We start from the raw sequence: 6,771 nt of genomic DNA, 5'->3' as shown, positions 1-6,771 counted from the left end.
CATGAGAAATGATGAAGAACTGTGGATGGATGTCGAAAAAGGAATGGTTGGCCAAAACGGAAAGAAACAATCCAAACAGAGCTAAACTCGTTAGCAAAACAAGAGGTATTTGGACTTGTAGTTCAAACACCTGAAAACATAAAACTTGTTGGATATAAATGGGTCTTTGTGAAAAAAATGAAATGAGAATGATGAAATCATAAGATATAAAGCACAACTTATTGCTCAAGGTTTCTCTCAAAGATCTGGTATAGACTATGAGGAAGCTTATTTCCCTATAATGGACGTAATCACATTTCAATACTTTATAAGTTTAACAGTCTTTGAAGGACAAGATATGCGTCTTATGGATGTTGTTACAACCTATTTATATGGGTCTATAGATACTAACCCATATATAAAAATCCCTGAAGGATTCAAATTGCCTGAAGTAACTAATCCAAAACCTTGAAACATGTACTCAATTAAACTACAAAGATCTCTATACGGATTAAAGCAATTCGGACACATGTGGTATAATTGTTTGAGTGAGTATTTGTTAAAAGAAGGATATGTGAATAATTCAATTTGCTCATGTGTTTTTATCAAGAAATAAAAAACTGGGCTTACAATAATTGTAGTATATGTGGATGATTTGAACCTTATAGAGACTTTTGATGAGCTCACAAAAACAGTCAATTATTTAAAGAAGGAATTTGAAATGAAAGATTTGAGAAAAACAAGATACTGCCTTAGCCTAGAAATTGAGCATTGTTCAAATGACAAATTAGTCCATCAATTGACATATATAGATATAGTATTAAAACGATTTTTTTATGGACAAATCACATCCAATCAATTCCCCATGGTTGTTCGTTCACTTGAAGTGAACAAAGACCCAATTCGTCCTAAAGAAGAAAATAAAGAATTGTTTGGTTCAAAAGTACCATATCTCAGTGCAATTTATGCACTAATGTATCTTGCAAATTCCATTAGACCAGACATAGCATTCTCTGTTAACTTGCTAGCAAGATATAGTTCTGCCTCAACTAAAAGGTATTGGAATGAGATTAAACATATATTGCGATACCTTCGTGGAACAAGTGACATAAGCTTATATTATTCAAAAGAATCAAAATCACAATTGATTGGATATGCAAATGTAGGATATCTTTTAGATCCTCATAAAGTTCGATCTCAAATGGGATATATCTTTACTTATGGTGGAATGACAATATCTTGGAGATCAGTCAAGCAGACAATGGTAACCACATTTCAAATCATTCAGAAATTCTTACAATTTATGAAACAAGTCGTGAATGAGTATGAATAAGGTCAATGATTCAACATATTCAAGAAGCATATGAACTACCTTCCATCAAAGGCAATGCAACCAAGTTACATGAAGATAATTCTGCTTGTATTGTACAAATTAAAGGAGGATTCATAAAAGGTGATAAAACTAAGCATATCTCCCCTAAATTCTTCTATACTAACGAGCTCCAAGAGAAAGGTGAGATTAATGTTCAACAGATTAAGTCATACAATAATCTAACAGATTTATTCACAAAAGCATTACCTTTGACCTCATCGAAAAAGTTAATGAATGACATGGGAATGCGAAGATTGAGAGGATCTACTAATTGAAATGTTGAAGAAATCATAATCATGTCCACATGAGGGGAAAAATACTAATATGGATATGCTGCACTCTTTTTTCTTTGTCCAAGTTTTGTCTCATTGAGTTTTACTAGTAAGGTTTTAACGAGGTAGTTACCATATTCTTATGATCATCCACGAGGGAGTGTTATAAAATGTGAGAATTTGTAGCATTGTGGAAACTTATGGATGATCATTCGTAATGATGTTTATCTTTTTGTGATTCTCTATAAAAGGGAGAGACCCCTAATGAAAATCAATTCAATTTTCTCTTCAAGCATTTTATTATTTCTTTGTTGTTTTTTTCTTCTCTCACTTTGTTTTACAACATAATTTGATTTTTTTCTTAAAAATTTAAAAAGAAAATAAATATCATTATGTAAGATAATATACATTATAAATATTATAATAGTATTAAATTAGGTTCGGGTTAGACTTGAGTTGCCTAAACCTTGACCCAAGCCCAACTCAAATTGAGTTTGGGTTGAAAAAATCTAACATAAACTTAAATTGAGTATTGAAAATAATTATCCAAGCTTGTCCAAATGTTGGGTTCGATTCGGGTTGGGTCAAGCCAACCCATCAAAGTTGCACCCCTAGCTTAAATGCTTAGGTTGATTCTATAGTCTGTTTAATTTATTGACCTAAAAAGGAAATGAGAGGACAAAAAACACTTAAGAAAAGAAAAAAAAAATACATATATTTGATTTAGGAAAAATATTTAAGAAAGAAAGAAAGAAAGAAAGAAAGAAAGAAATAAATAACAAATATTTAATTTTTATAGAAGAATTAAAATAAGTAAGTTTGAAATAATATATAAAAATAATTTATTAATTTTAAGTTTATTTTTATTTTTTCTTTGTATTTCTTTTTTCTTGTATTTTCTTTCAAATTTTGGGAAATAGATATAGCCTGAAAAATGATTTTCTGATATTTAATTTATCATGAAAAATATGAAAAAAAAATTAAATATAATTAAAATTAGTTATAAATTTATAAAATTTCAAATTATTTAATCTTTATCTAGAAGAAAAAAATAAATAAAATAGAATTAAAAAAACATGTAAAAATAATTTATTAATATTTTTTTACTCTCTTTATATATATATAACATAGTGTTATGAAAGAACGAGAATAGGCAACAAGAAAAAACAAACTTACACTTAAATTTATGTGGAAAACCTTAAATAGGAAAAACCATGGGTAGAGGAAAAGAAAATCCATTATGTCAAAAATTGTTATAGAAAGGAAAGAGTTATGAGTAACTACTGCATAACCTAAAAAATACATCACACACACCTTACAAAAACTCTCATAAAATTTCTTTACTACATATGTCACATCGCGGGCTTTTTAGGTTGAACCCATTAAAATTTGGGTTACCAAACTCTAATACATTGGAATAAAACAAAATAAATTAAAGAAAAAAAAAAAGAAGCAAAATGAAAATAGAGGTGATAAGAATTAATTTTACATTCAGTGAGCTGAATTTTGAGCCAGAAGACCAAATACAATCTTACCTTAAGGATGAAGTTATGGATAGAGTTTCCAAGGCTCTTTGCTTTTTTTTTTTTTCTCTAGTGCTCCACTAGATATAATAAACAAAGGATTCCCATATTAAACTTGAATTCTAAATGGTAACCCAAATTCCCTAAGGAACCTACCCTTATGGTTGCCATGATGATGAAATGCCCCTGCTTTGATATGAAACTAAGTTAGATTAATATGAATCAGTATTATTATATGAAGGAGAAATGCTGTTTGGGATACCCCCTTAAAAGACAATTTCACATTTGCTTTTAAATGTCCAATCATTCTCTCTTGTTCCAAGCTTGGAAGCTTCATTCATTTAACACACATGCATGTGCATTAACGATACAAACTAACAATGATGCCTATATGTGCTCCTCTATGAGCCAATTCTTTTGTTTTCTTTTTTGCTTCCTCCATTAGGTCAGTTTGAGCACGATGTGATTTACAAACTAAGAATGGCGTTAACTAATATGGTTTAGAAATTAAGTTTTTTATTATTAAGAAAAATTAAAAATCATCATGGCAAGAAAGGGATCGAAAAGTGCGAAAGATTGGATAACCCTTATCTTAAGCACTCAAGGGTAGGGGTATCCCTTTTCTAGAAAGTCAATACAACCACTCGGCTTGGCTTGGAAAGGAGAGAGCTTGCAAAAGCCTAATATTACACCCATGACAAATGTGCAAGACGAAGCTATGAGAAGGGCAAGGTTGCTTCATTGTAGCCCACACAAAAAATTCTCGTTTCCAAAATTAATATAGAAGGATTTACACCTTCAAAAACATATCTTTCAAAATTTGTTTAAGGATTAAGCAAGTTTGTTCATGTCATTTGAAGTTGTTGAATACTTACGATAATTGATAAAATGCTAATTTATTTTAATTTAGAAAAATTGCCACTATGTAATTAAGTAATTTGGACTTATCATTTCAAACTAGACTTTTTTTTTTCTTCTTCTTCTTTTCAATAATTTTAAAGCGGATTAAGAATCAATATAAATTAAAATTGTGAAATTCATACTTTTCATGACTAAAGCGTGAGAAAAGCGAGAATTTTTCAAATTGGTCTTACATGAATATTGAGACACATGAGTGAAGAACTGACATAAGACTAAAGCCTAGAGCCATTAATCATGGTTTCAACCTTTCAGGACTAAGCAGTGTACTGAGTCAACTCAACAAAGCAACCTGAACCCTTCTATCGAAATAATAATTACAGTTTCTGAATTTTGTAATTAAAGCAGTTCTTAAATGAGGCATATGCTCCTTGTTCTGGGTTAGTGTAGTCAACTGGGGAAGAAAATAAGGGATGGGTTGGTGGAGACATGATGGACTTGAAAAAGAATGCCACTAGAGAATGTTTGGGAACTTTCATTGGGAAGATATGATCATCATATGGGATGACAGCATTTCAACGGGGTGGATTAATGTTTGACCATTGTTTCAATTGAATTTAGCTGCATGGGTGTGAATCAAATTTGGCCACATGATTTAATGGACCAACATTCAAGATGCTAATTACTCCTGAGATCAACCATGGAGTGGATCTTGTCTTGGTGCACTCACTCAAGATGCCAAAAAGATTGAGCTATCAATGGTGGTTGGAACACCCCCACCAACTACACCATATAATAATGTTAAGTTCATGTTTTCTTTGAAAGGGCTAAATCAAATTCATTCTGAAGTTTCATAACAGCTTTTGTACTTATTCAATAAATTTTATTAATTAAAGAATTTATAATTTAAAATAGTTCAATAAATATCAGGAAAATTATTTTTTGTTTAATAAAATGTTAGTAATTTAATGAACTTTTTAATTAGTCATTCCTCTTATGTATTCTCAAGGAGCCTATCTGGGCAAGGCAATAAACCCACATCATAATTTAATTTTAGAATCAATGGGCGGAATGGAAAATAGGGGATCCGTCGTCCAGTGGGTCATTACCATATAGGCCATCATTCCATGAGGACCTTTGGCAATAAACACACACCATAATGATCATTTCTTTTCATTTTTTTCTCCTCTGTGTTGACTGTTGACATGGTTGGTGGGTCATGACTTCATTTTATAGACCATTCCACTGCATACAATCATCAAATCCAATATTGCGACTGTGTTGGTCCTTAGATCAGGCCATTACTAGTATTTCCGGTGGTGATCCACACCTCAAGGGATTTCATGATGCATTGTGTTAACATATATACAGGCCATGTTTCTAGCGCAGAGGTTGAACATGCATGGGGAGACACCCCATACCATAAATGAGAGTAGTGCTAGGGCTTTGATTAGTCAAAAAGAAGAAAGAAAATTCCTTGTGAATGGTTCTAGAAGTGTAATGCACAAGAGGGAATCTTCCATAGCGAGAAAGGCTTTAAGGTAATTTACAGGTTCAAGCGCACTTGGTAGTATATTCAAATCCTCCTTTATAAATATATGACATACCACCAAGCTCATTACAGTACACCGGCAAAACTCAGAAGAGGGAAAGAGAGATGATGGCAGCAGATACCACCTCCTCCAATGGATTTTGGCAGTTGAACTCTCCATTGCCATACCTGTTTGTTGGGTTGGCTCTACTGCTGGGCGTTATAGCGGTTGCACTCATCAAACTAACCTGCTCGCACAAACACCCTCCTGCAGACTTGGCAACTGATGATGACAAAGATAAGCCACCAAAACCGATGCACACAGACCCAGACACCGTGCTCGTAGTCATGGCAGGAGACGACAGCCCCAAGTACCTGGCAAAGCCCATGGCGTCGACTACCCATACTGAGCAAGTCTGAGCTGGGGATCGTCCCTCAAAGTAGGCATGAAGTTCTTTATTTTCTCCTTACAGTACTATGGGCTTTTGTGTTTGTCAGAATTCTCGGGAATATGTAAGTTTTTTAGGTTAGAGGGGATGTTAATCATCTTGTAAATTAGCTATATATCGATCCATCTAATATATCGTTCATTATTTCTCCTTCTCTTTTATTATTTTCTGGTATGAATCAGTAGTTCTTTTTCGCCTCAGTGAAGAACAATATGAATTAGTACTCCAGATCATTTTGTATGACTTCAAAATCTGTCATCCTAAAGCTAAGAAAACTCAGATCACCCTGTGTTTAGAGGCCCAGATAGATTACATCAACCTAGGACTATAATTCTTAATTACAAGCAACCTCTTCTGCAGTTTGTCATCAACAAATGACTCTGTATGAGCAGTGGCATTGGCAATACAAATTTTGCAGATCCCATGTTTTTTTTTTTTTTTTTATCATCCAAAGGGAGCAACTGATAATTCAACTTAGTAACTTAGGCTACATTCGGAAATTATAACATTCCAAAATCTTAGATACAAAATGTTATTGAAATGTTCTAAAGGACTTTACCAGTATTAAGATTCGGGGGTTGTGAGTTAAGAAAAAAGGACTGAACTTTCAACATGGGTCTTGGTCTTAAGAAATGTTAGTTTAATACAGCACTGGCTGGGAATGGATAAGGTTGGAGGAGGTGGCATCTCGAATATAATTTTTGGAGCAGGAAACTTTAGGAAACTGTAGTTTGCAAATGGAGAGAAGAGTAGGTTAAAAGAGGCATCCCAGATACTCTAAAGCTTG

At 32.9% G+C, this 6,771-nt stretch overlaps 1 long non-coding RNA gene across 1 annotated transcript; it reads left to right on the top strand.

Annotated features, from left to right (window-relative positions):
• Positions 1-5,365: 5,365 nt before the first annotated feature.
• On the top strand, positions 5,366-6,148 carry LOC117931098. Its single transcript, XR_004653979.1, has 2 exons — positions 5,366-5,545; positions 5,629-6,148. It is a non-coding gene; the product is annotated as an uncharacterized LOC117931098 (long non-coding RNA).
• The last annotated feature ends 623 nt before the right edge of the window (positions 6,149-6,771 follow it).

Source organism: Vitis riparia, chromosome 14 (genome assembly GCF_004353265.1).
Source record: "Vitis riparia cultivar Riparia Gloire de Montpellier isolate 1030 chromosome 14, EGFV_Vit.rip_1.0, whole genome shotgun sequence".
Lineage (NCBI taxonomy): Eukaryota > Viridiplantae > Streptophyta > Magnoliopsida > Vitales > Vitaceae > Vitis > Vitis riparia.
Note: the sequence above shows the minus strand (reverse complement) of the source record. Positions and strands in the feature narration are given on the sequence as shown.